This window comes from Electrophorus electricus, chromosome 2, assembly GCF_013358815.1.
Source record: "Electrophorus electricus isolate fEleEle1 chromosome 2, fEleEle1.pri, whole genome shotgun sequence".
Classification (NCBI taxonomy): domain Eukaryota; kingdom Metazoa; phylum Chordata; class Actinopteri; order Gymnotiformes; family Gymnotidae; genus Electrophorus; species Electrophorus electricus.
Genome location: NC_049536.1, coordinates 32,707,500 through 32,719,972, shown reverse-complemented (window position 1 = coordinate 32,719,972; position 12,473 = coordinate 32,707,500). Strand labels below are relative to the sequence as shown.

Sequence of the window (12,473 nt, the reverse complement as noted above, 5' to 3'; positions counted from 1 at the left end):
AATAAGAAACTTAGCAACAGCATTGAACAGACAAAAGATTTTATATCAGACATCTCCATGCCCATCTATAGCTTCAGGTATGCCTGTAGCATCTCTTCATGATAGCACAGTGTTTTCCCATCGTTGCACTTTGGTTTATGCACCATTTACTTTTGGGATCTGCATTCCATAGTAAGTATAGCGAATCAATCCAATGAGGTGGCCAGTAGAGGTGCAAACACGGAGCCAGTCCAAGCGGTATAGGCACTTACATTCTCCAGGGTCAGACAGGCGTAACCTAGATTTATCTTTTTTTTGGGGGGGGGGGTCAGTAAACCAGGAAAACCTAAGAAAAGGCTAGCAGGGAGTTCAGGATCCTGTTTTAGAAAAAACAACAGAGCAGTAAGGATAGGGGAGCAGGACACTTGTAAGAAAAGGAATATCACGCAGAGTTGCATAAAAACACAGATAGATGATTTCACCAGGAGTGCTAGAAGGGCATGGAGCCGCTACAGCGGTCAACAAGGTCAGAATGAGGAGCAGGTGGAAGCATGACTCAGGTGCGTGTGCGCGTGTGTGTGTGCGGAGCTGGAGAGGCAAATGCCGGAAAACTCCAGAATGGAGAGGGGCGGAGCGTAGTCTCCTGAGCGGGGCTGTCTGTCGCAGTGCTGTGTATTTTTGAAACGAACTCCTCTTCTGCCCAGAATGAGTGCTTTCAGTTCTGCGCCGGTAGATCACCTCTGACATGACAGTAATTCTTTTGTCAGCACTGTACACTAGTCAGTCTTTGACTGGCAAAGGTTGGTGTAAAGGTTGGTGTAAAGGTTAAAGTATTTGTTTAGTTTATGTGTTTGACTACTCATGTACATTTTACATTTATCTCGAAAATTTCCTTATTGGGAGTGACAGCACCTTTTTCATTATCAACTGTAACAGTATGATCAAATATTCGATCTCGCAGGGGACAGAGCGCTGGCTTTGGAACGCCGGCACGTTAACTCCTCCGCTGTCCGTCAAAACTCTGTCGTTGTCTGTAAGATGCATGTTGAAGGGCAACTTTAGAGGACTTCATTGCACACTGAAGCTATCAACAATGTTTCAACTAACAGCACACATTCATTAGTATGCCTGCTATGGGAACTGGGCCAAAAGATTAAAAGGAATAGTGAAAGAGAGACCACAGAAAGAGAGAGAGAGAGAGAGAGAGAGAGAGAGAGTGAGGAACTCAGCGAGGAGCAGCAAACATCCTCCAGCTCTCCTACTGTGATCTATCACCCAAGAAATGCTGATGAAATCTGCCACCGCTGTGGCTCAGAGAGATGAGAGAGACAGACAAGACAGACAGAATGACGGCGTTCTGTTCTGATGCTCTCTTAGACCAATGCAGGGTCTCTGGGCCCCTAATCCCCAGTATGAGGTAATACAACACATACAGTTTTTCATAACGACTTCTGTTGTCTTCCTTGGTCCGTTTAATGTTCCCTGTTTATCACTCTGCCATGTGTCCAGCATCGTCTCCAGCTTTTCCCTTGAGTTGAATTGCAGCAATAATTATTGCTCAAGGATACTAATTGTGATTAAAGCAAATTATGTCATTTTGTCCTTCGGAGTGCTAATGGTTACAACTGATAGCCAAAGAAAGATGTGCTCTTAAAACAGAAAACAGGCAGCATGAAACTGTTTTCAGTTCCTAGTAATTCACTAGTAATGACTAATTTTGTGGTTTGAAACATTTAAGCAAGTTGTGCTTCTTAATGAGGACCATTACTGGAGTACGAGGCAACCATGCTTGCCAGGAAAATAGCACATTCTAGCAATCGAGCTGCCGTCAATGGGAGATTGGTCCATTTACCCCTGACCTAAAGCACATTGGCTAATTTTAAAGAGAGCAGTTTATTAGCTTCCTGTCAGAGGACCGACTACGCTCCGGCAGATTGGAGTGGCTTCTTTGATTTCTAAAGGATGATGGGAAAGCTTGCTTCTATTAGGCTGTCGTATGACTGTGACATAACTGCTGAAGAGACAATACCATTAAAGCACCCTGACATTTCACAAAATACAGCACACTCGAGAATTATTAGTATCCATGGTACAGATAAGGAAAAGCGCCTATGGAAAAATGGTCTCTGTTGTCTATTACCTTTACCATGTGGACACATCAGAGGGACATAAACATCCAGCAATGTCAAATTATTGAAAGAAAAAAAAATCATTGCAAATTTTATCAACACCTCGATATATTCCTGTGAACAAAGTCCAATTGACATATATTCTAGTTCATATTTCACCTTTTTTAAAGCACAGCTGAGTCTTTAGGTATTTAAGTTCCAACAACACCATCCAACAACATGGTGAAATCCAAAAGATTAAATGAGACAAAACGTTGCTGACCTTCATGAGTCAAACAATGGCTATAAAAGTCTCTACAATGGCAAAAATTCCATTTCCACTATTCCAGGCCATGGTAGGTTCAAACAGCTGGAGCTGTAATGGAGCAGCGTGGAACAGGATACCAGTAAAGACCCTGACATCCACAGTGAAGGGATCGGTTTAACAGGCAAACCAATTTCTGAAGGAATTCAGTGGAACAGGTGGAGTATGTTGTCTTAGGGTCACAAAGATGTCCAAAGCTACAATCACATGTCCATTCCAACGCCATCAAAGTATTTCAAAGGCCTCTGTGATCATCAAACAATAAACATACTAATATGAATTATTATTCCACCTGATATTGCTGACCACTGGAGCTTTGATTAATGTTGGTTGCTTCAGTTATCTCGCTGATATTGAGCAAGAGGAAGGGTGCCAATAACTGTGACTTGTTTTTAAGAACAAGCATGTTGTTTATAAGGAATTTGTATCATTTCACCGAACGTGAGTTTCCTTTTAAACCTAAAATCAAGCTGTTACACAGAAGCTTTTAGAGCCTTTTTCCAAAGGTGCCAATATTTCTGGTGTACACTGTAGGAGGATGTTCAACTGTGTTGTATTTGTTTTGTAAATCTAATCTTTTTGATCAGTGGTTATCCTGAATATAAACCGGATTGGAACGATGATTGTTCTGAGTGATTTTTGCTCTATTCATCGTCACCAACAACTCCACACGAAGAGGAGTGAAACACACGGCAACTAAGTAGAGTAGCTCGGCTGGCCTCCGAGAGGATTGGCCAGTGCTGATGGCAGTGAACCAATGATGTCTCTTCTAACTACTTCTCTACCTGTCATCTGGCAGAGGAACTGGTTGAGTACTTGTGATTCCGACACACTTTCTTCATGGTTTCTCCTTATAAGAACATGCTAATAATCTTTTGGGTTTAAGTCTCCTTTTTTAGACCTTAATACCATCTTCATTTTCTCTCTCCTGCCAGTAATGAATTGTTGCAAATCTCAAATTAGTCCTGTTATGGATTACCTAGTGAACAAGCTCCGATTGCCTTATGTAGTAATACTGTATGAGAATGAAATTCGGAAAGTAATCTCCTTCATTTCCTACAGAATCAAAATGGCTACTTATCTCCTGAAGGTGCTCGTTTTAATTATGAAGTTAAATAAATCCGGAATGAAGTAAACTGCTGAGCATTTAAAAGTTACACATTTACTTAAGCTCCAAACACTATGGACACTGCTGAAGCACCAATCTTGCCATTTTCTTTTGTCTTTGTTACGCATCACTTCCTATCACCTCCCCCTTCTATCACCACTCCTCCTTTTCCTGTTGCCTCTCTCGCTCCTTAGCGCCAGCTCCACCCCACTGCAGCATTCTGGATGAAGAGACGTGTGAAAGGTTAGCCGTGCAGAGAGAAACACTCGTGCAGTATTTAGCTCCTCTTGGACCCTCTTAGCAGCGCTTTCTGCTGGACGTGCTCTCAGTGGAGTATTTCACAACCGGCAGTTTTAAGTCAGTGCCTCTTACATAGTAACTGGTTAACTGCGCACTCGAAGGAGCATGGATTGATTTTGGCTGGAGAAATAGTATCTTGTTTTTCAGATCATTCTAGCTACTGTTTGGTGAAGCTCCATAAATTGGTCCTGTAGAAGTAGCTACTGAATATTTTGGGGGATCGGGTATAAGTATTGACTAGGGCCCTTCTTGACTAAGAATTGTCAACGCAGACAAACACTTCCTCAGCAATAGCATTCTGGGCAGAAGTGCAGTGCTAGCACAACGAAGGGAACCACACACGCACTTAGCCGTACACACCCTAGTGGGCCAAACATTACACAGTGACAAAGTGTGGGGGGGGGTACAGAAAGACATTCCTTGGCAGGTTTTTTTTAAGCTTCCAGTGGGGATTCAGCAGAGATTATGTCAGGATTCAAGATTTGTGTGACAATCTTCTGAAAATAAAAGGCAGGAGAGAGAAGCAGACGTTTTCAGTGAATATTTCTTGGCTGGAGCGCAGTGCCTAGGTGTGCTCCTGGCCTGGCTCTTGGGGAACTGTCCCTGGTAATAGGCATCTTTGGGTTTGTTCCCAGAGCCAGAGTTGGAGATCCGTCCATGGTGCAGAACTTGTGGGCTTCACACTCTTTCAGTGAATATTTCTTGGCTGGAGCGCAGTGCCTAGGTGTGCTCCTGGCCTGGCTCTTGGGGAACTGTCCCTGGTAATAGGCATCTTTGGGTTTGTTCCCAGAGCCAGAGTTGGAGATCCGTCCATGGTGCAGAACTTGTGGGCTTCACACTCTTTGGCATTCTATATTCCATCATTTAACAACAAGAAAGCATTGAAGTAGTCACATCTGTTATACAGCGCAAATAAAGAAGTGGTTATTTAACACCACTTGGTCAGCTTTTACAAATCAGGGTGGTGCTGCCCAGGGCAGGAGGGGTTAAGAACCACAACAGCACAGCAACTCTGGTAGCAACAACCCTCTACTTCAACTCCTGCTAACCAGAAGTATCTGTTTAATCTGGGATTTGAACCAACAAACCTCTGGCTGTTGGCATCCTTCTTTAACTTGGCTATCTGCCACCTCATCCAGGATAATTGTCATTGTCCGCATTGCCTGGGAGTATCAGTAGCAAAACGGGGCCTGGGATAGCCCAGCATCAGTCGGAATAGTGCATCTGATATACAGGTGTCGCTGTCATCTTTGTTCTTCATTGAAAAGCTCTATTTGTTAATTACGGGATTTTTGTTATGTTTCAGGATTTATTTCCTTGCGTTAATCCCGGAGCTAAAATTACATGAAAAATTAGTTCATTCAGGTAATCCAGTTTATGGATGGAGGCTGTATGCCTGCAGGACACTGATGGAACAACACTGCATATCTGCTTCACAGGGCCTACAAAACATGACCGTCATGTCGTTCTGTCACAGCCTGTGCTTGTATTCTCACTTACCTGAAAATACATAATGAATTCAGCATATTGACAGTGGAGTCTTTTGGAACCTATTTTTAACATTTCTTCTTGTTCCACTCGTTTAACATTCATGAGATTTAATGAAGTGTTTCAGTGTTTAAATGTCTAGCCGCATTACATATTACCTTAACCTTTGTTGCAGGCGCATTCCGCGTGGAGAACAGTTGCTGGTGTTGATTTTGGATCATGATGTACCTTTCTAAGTTTCTGAGGACAGGTTCTCCTCAGTCGAGAGCACCTCTGCCGGCCTAGAGCCCGTTGTCCTGCCACTGCCGAAACACTAAAGATGATGAATTTGCCTCCTTAATTACCCTGCAGATCCATGGCAGAAGCCGTCAGCTGTCGGCAACAATTATTATATCTGCAAGATCCGTTCTTCTTGGAAAAGTTGAAAGAACAACGGATATATATCATGGCACGAATAGCGGTTAATAACATTGTTTACCGTCATGGCTGCATCGGCGGATGAACTTGTGAAATGGGGATGCGGAGGAATTCTGCTTTGGTTTTCCAAACGGTGATTCCATTAACACGAAGCTTTTCGGTGGAGGCATATAGAACAGAGCACATTTATCATTTCCAAAGACAGCTTATTTACAAATCTGGGCACTGGGCTGATAATTCAAATATTCAACTCCTGAATGATCGGAGACACTGGAGGACACACTCAATTAATATACTCAATGTAAAGAGCACATGCAGCCTGACATTTTGATAACGGATGCATGTTATGCACATGGGCTTGAATTTAACTTATTTAATTTTTTTCAGAGAATTTCAAGAGGTAGATGAGAAGCCGCCATGATGTGTGTAATGTGCATGGGTGTGTGTGCATCTGCACTGTCGGGTGCACAGACATAATAATCAGGTCAAAAACTGTTTCATTAGAGAAGATTCCGTCTGACCTTTCTGCGACAAGAGCTGCAGCATTCTAATTTCCCATGAAATAGCACGCATCAATAAGTTTGACATTTAAGATACCGAAGAGCAGAATGTGCTGGGCTGGCACAGTAACGGCAGCGAGGAAGCAAGGAAGGCCCGGAATGACCCGAATTAAACGCCGAGGATGGGAACACAAATAACATATTAATGTAGCTTCCATTTTTGCTACGAGGTCTCAGCCAGTTGGCTGTCTGACATTTTCCTTTTTGCCTCTCCAGACGAAGTAAAAGTGATGAGGAAGCAGGGTGAGAAACGGCTATAAAACGCATTATTCATCGTTTTGTTTCTGTTGATGACTGTAACTAGCCAATTCGACACGGTCAATTTATTCTGTGACTAATTAGGAACTCATTCTAAATTACCGGCTTTTCCTTGGCATTTTTATTTTTCCGTCAGTGCACTCGTAGCCAAGTTGGTCCCCCTTTAGCCCAGCAAAACATCAACACGCCTCCTGAACTCTGCCCTGGAGCCAGGCAGAGAGAGCATGAGCGAGCATGTGGGTGATAGCAGAACCATCATCAGAACCGGGTCTCCCAGCTTTAAGACATGCTGCGGAGGTCCACACTTCATCCATCTCCGCGTCCTGGATGCCCAAACAAAGCACGCCTAATAATCAATTGTCCTAGTCAAAGATTTTGACAGATTAAACAATGCAAAAAAAAACCCAAAAAACCCAGCGCATCCATTCATCTTTTATTCATCTGTCCTCGTGGCGTCCTTTCTCTCTCAGTCCATCAGGCTTTCTGTCTCGCTGACGGAGATGCGGCATCTCCTTTCGCGTTTCTTGTTCCCTCTGCTTTTATGTCTGCATACGTCTGCCTAGTGTCATCGTTTCAAGCACTTTTTAATAACCTCTACCCTCTGTCTCCGCAGATCAGCCCGGGAGGGTGTTGACGGAGCGTGGAGGACAACAGATCCGCGAGGTACGGCATCGCATTATGTCTCTAAAAGTGCTGACTGCTGTTGTGCAGTCACGGTCCACGCCACAGTGATGCGTTTAACGACTACAACGTTCAAGGTCAACTAATTAACCTCACGCTTGGAAACTCTCAGTGGTAAACTATAGTAAACTCCTGATCGTGTACACGGTTCTGTTCCTCTAACACATACACAGAAAAAAACCTCTCCAGTGCTGCCTTATTGACATACAGAATTACGCTGTGAATGGTGTTTAAAATCAACCATGGCGGTTTCACAGTTTGGAAGACATCATTGCACGACGGGGCTTTTTAAGTGACGCCTTTTTATGGAGGGCAGGGATTTGTTGAACATTGACCTTCAGATGTTGCTTCTTAATGTTTTATTTCTCTGCTGCATGTAAAGGCAAGTTCATTAATGCAAAGGGTTTTGACTGCTCTCGTCTCTTCGCGTCCTGCTGTTACCACAGGGCACCGGCTAGAGTCACTCGCATTACAAAATTATTTCTGTTTCCCCTCTGGTAGTGCAGGCTTTGGCACAATTAACGCAATTGCTACACAATTATTATAGACGCAGTGCCTTGCACAGTTTTAAAGATGCCGTTTTTATGCCCGAAAGCTTTTGCTGGGAAAAGCTTTTGATCTCCACCCCCCCGCCAAAAACAAACAAACAAACAAATCTTCAGATCGTCAGATGAAAACATGTTTGGGGCGTGCCATAAGGTGACAAGTCGTAGACATGTGATATTACAGCTGTGCATAGGTTAAGCAGATGGATTCCGCTGGGAGTGCGCTCTGGTAGCAGGGGCCCCAGCTGACTCATGGGAACAATTAGAATTCATTAAGACACCAGGAGTGCTTTAGGAATCAGGGCCGAGGTCTCCTTTCACTCTCTAAAAATAGACTGGTTCACACCGCATATGCTAGCTTGGACTGTCAGCCCGAGATCGTCTCTAGCCACTGTGCCACTAGACTCATTTTGCTCATTAAAATTATTTGGGTGTATTGCACAAAACGTGGCAGGCAGAACTGTATGCTTACCCTCCTGCTATCAACGTGACTTAATGCGGTCTATTTTGGGCCAACTGGAGACAGTTTACTTTATATCGGGTCATATTCCTTACAGCGTATAATATTTCATAGGTTAAAACAGTAATAACAGTGATAGTCCGCACTGCTTTCCAAAAGGGTTTAAGGTTCTGAGAGCTTATTCGCCTGACTTGTGGCTTACTTTTCAGTTACAGGGCCCTGTTTGATTGCCCACAGCAGTAGCACCGTTTCAAAATGTGATTTGAATATGCATTTAGCATTATCCGCAGTAGGCACTGCTTTGTCAAGCCAAACTGTTAAAACGGTAAATCGAAGAATCAATGGATGTTATACAATCATTCTGGGTGGCTTTTGAATGCAACTTGCAGTGTGGATGCACAATATTTCATAGCCTCGTAATTTTCTTTTGTCCTCGTAAACACAAAAAAATCCCCTTTCTAGGGGAGTGACTTGATTTAGTGCACAATATTGGCAAACCTGCTGCGATCATGAGCACATGTGTGTGTGTGTGTGTGTGTGTGTGTGTGTGCTGTAATCATAGTAATCATTACATTCTTCATTTCCTCTAGTTTCTTCCCAGTAGCTCTAAAGTGGGCTGAGTTGATTTAGGCACACGCAGCAACACTGTAGAGAAGAATGGGTTGTCATTTAAACTCATAAGTAAGTCTCTTTTAAGGCACAGCTATCTGGTCAGTACTTTTAAACGATTGCAGGCATTTTGAAGAGTTGATGTTCAACTTTTCTTTATTTTATTCATTCTCAAGGGTGGAAGGGCTTCCAGAAAGCATGGCGGAATAAGTCCAATAAAACGGGTCCAAAAGCTTCTTACTGAAGAAATATTGTTCAAAATTTTATTCAGTTTTCCAAAAAAAGGTCTGTATACTGTCGCCAGCCCTCGCTGTGATATGTAGCTCAGAGCTGACCAGCATGGAAGTGTGAGTGTTTGTTATTGACAGAAACCGAAGGCTGTGTGGGAGTGTGTGGGTGTGTGTTTGTGGGTGTGGGTGTGTGCGCGCGAGGCTGATAAACAGCCCGGCGCTCGTGCGTGCCGCTGCAACGCTGCCTCTGTCCCTCCGCTTGCGCCTCTCACGCGATCAATGGCCTTTTTACCACCGGTCCCCTCTTCCTTTTGATCTGTCCGCCAATAACCCCAATCGATTGGATGTGAATTATGGGGTGTAATTAAAGGAAACGCCCATTAACGCAAGCCTTCGAGGGGAGAAAAGAAAAGGTTGAGAGAGCAAACATCCCCCTAAGCAGGTGCTAGTGGCATTTCTCGGCGGGCCCGGCTCCATGTTTATTAAGCATCTCAGAGTGAGCGCCTTCGAATTCACTAGACTGGAAAAGGTGAAACTGATCCCAGCACTGTGACTTTCCCAGGTTGGCTGAAACTGAGCTCCGGGAGCGAGCTTTGCCCGGTATCACGTTTGTCAGGCGAACCCCAGCCACCCGACAGGCCACCGGTCACAGTTATGATACGCGGCCGACACGCACGCGCCGGCCCAGCAGAACCCACAGCCTTCATCTAGCTGACCGCCGGCACCGCTGCAAGCAGGGCTAAGTGCTTGGATTGGGGCTATGTCAGAGCGGAAGGCGTGGGCGTGCTGGTGCCCACTCAGACTCGACGTGCCAGGGATCACGGCTGGTGCAGGCAGCTGCTACCTTTGGCCTTCAAAAGATCCTAAAGAGTGAGCTCGTGCAAAGGGGAAAAAAAACAACCATCCCTGATTTTGCAGAGTCATCGTCCTTGAAGTGAGATTACATTCAGCAAGCTTTGAGAAGTAGGACCTGCAGCGCACGGTAACCGGAGGCCGAGTGGATGATGAATTGTGCACGACGGGCAGGCTCCCCCAGCCTCCGGCTCTCCTGAGAGTGAGGGTATCGGGCTACTCTGGGGCCTCCTCTCTCACTGTACCACTTTCCATACTGCAGAAAACGGGTACTGCTATCGAAAAAAGCCAGAAAAGGCATGCCAGAGCTTGCTAGCTATACACAGGTGTGTGTGTGTGTGTTTGTGTGTGTGTGTTTGTGTGTGTGTGTGTGTGTGTGTGTGTGTGTGTGTGTGTGTGTGTGTGTGTGTATACATATATATATATATATATATATATATATATATATATATATATATATATATATATATATATATATATATATATATAAATTTATCCATTTCCAGTTTTAAATGTATGGAGGCACAGATTTGATGGCTGAGCTCCATTGGACTAGGAACACTGTTTAAGATTAAGATTACAGAGACATCACACTAAGTGCCAAAGCACTAAATAATCAGCAGTTCGTCAGTCTCCAAGCATCAGGAGCAAATGGAACCAGTTAATAAATACTGTTTAGTCAAATCAGTACAAAGTGGAGGGAAAAACTGAACCGCATTCTTTACATGGACATTACAGTTAAATAATGAAGAATTCATATATCCTACCCACAGCTCACAGTCACGCAAAATGTGTCCTTGAATGCGTGTGCATGTACCTACATGTACCAGTATAGGTTTGTGTGTGTATGTGTGTGCCTGTGTTTAGGTGTGTGTGTGTGTGTGTGTGTGTGTGTGTGTGTGTGTGTGTGTGTGTGTGTGTGTGTGTGTGTGTGTGTGTGAATGAATCATAGTAAGACAGTAAAGCTTGTTCTCAAGCAACCTCTGTGAGGCTAGCACAAAGGTCAGTATCTGTCAGGAAAGCGGTAAATTGCTTGTAGGACGTGCCACAGCTGTGTACAAGGCAATGTTAGCTGCTCTGTCCTGGACTGGATTTTCTAGCCATTACGGGCAATTTAAAATCTAATTTTGTTGTATTCATTTCTGCACCAGACTGATTAAAAAGTGCTATTTTTCAGAAGCTTCAGATAGCACCCCCAACAACAGCAGTGCCTCAAAGACCAGGACGAATCTGTTCTGTGAATAAACTCGTATCCAAATCACTCAGCACAGCTGTGTATTGCCTCCAGGAGAAATCACTACTGGCGACTTATGGGCAGATGATCTCGGCTTCGTATTGTTCTTTCCCAAGTGTGTTCCGTCCTCATGCCAAGCTCCCAGATGACTTTCTTGAGGAGAGCATGTCACTTTGACATGAGCTGATGTAACAAATTCAGGTGGCGTTCTGCTTTCTGCTTGTTTGACAAATTGAAGTTGCCATGATAGTCGTGGGAATGGGTTGCTGAGGCCCTACTGCTGCTCTCCCCTCCCCGACGCCTCGTCCCCCGCGGCCCTGAATGCTGAGCGGAGCAAGGCCTCGGGGAAATTTGTGGACAGTAATTCATCATTTGCATTTTGCATTGTCTGGTCTGCCCGTCTGGCTGCATTTTGCCTCTGAGGAGCGCGGGTGCGAGCGCCGAACCTCGGACTGTGCGGAGCATAAGTCACCGTTTAGGACTGTGCTGCTGGAAATAAATATGAAATCGATTTTTACTGTTACTGTTTGAACCGGAGGTGTTTGTCTCTGTAAACAGGATGAATGACTTTGAAAAAATGATCAAGAGCTGCAGCCAGACCAGGGGTGTGATGATGGGCTTGGGATGGTAGAATCTTGGCTCTCGGAATGTAACGAGAAAAGTATTCCCACCGGGCTCTCTGCTACCTGCACTCTGCCCCACCTGTTCCTCTCTCCTCTCTGCAAGCACCTGAGCTGGTGTTGCAATTTGCCCGTCGCAATTCGGAGACTCTGCCATGCAGCCTTCCTCCGTAACGTGCACACCTGTCGAGGGTAGTATTCACAACGCACACACCGCTCCTCTTTCATAAACCCGCCATCTGCCGTCGCCGCGTTTCGCGTGCGCCGCTCTTGGGCGGGTGCGTGCATGCAGATGAGAGAAGAAGTGCCGCAGAGGTGGAAGGATCCGGGCGGCGACGACGAACAGGACGCGTCGTTCTCGCTCGCCCTACTGGCCTCGCCCCGTCACGGGACCTGAAAGTCCCGCTACAGCCCTGCGCCTCAGGCGTTCGCTCATCCAGACTTCATCACTAAAGCACGACAAGGATAGTGGTAGCTCAGTGGTTAAGGTGCTTGACTTGGAAGGTTGCTGGTTCAAGCCCTGTTGCTGAACTCTGTCATAAAAGTTCCTTTCGGATAAAAGCGTCAGCTAAATGCCGTAAATAAAAGTAACAAGAAAACACCACCAACATGATCGTTTTTTACACTATGAATCTAAAACCAGCGCTTTCTTAACCGTTCCCTGATCTCCTGCTCTTTGCAGGTCTGCTGCGCGGGGTG

The 12,473-nt window shown here is 44.9% G+C and overlaps 1 protein-coding gene across 1 annotated transcript in view; it reads left to right on the top strand.

Annotated features, from left to right (window-relative positions):
• The window catches only part of b3galt1b (UDP-Gal:betaGlcNAc beta 1,3-galactosyltransferase, polypeptide 1b), a 70,292-nt gene that overhangs the window by 24,339 nt on the left and 33,480 nt on the right, over positions 1 to 12,473 (top strand). Inside the window, exon 2 of the mRNA XM_035523581.1 lies at positions 7,157 to 7,206. The gene's annotated coding sequence lies outside the window, so the exon portion shown is untranslated. The remainder of the gene's footprint in view (positions 1 to 7,156; positions 7,207 to 12,473) is intronic.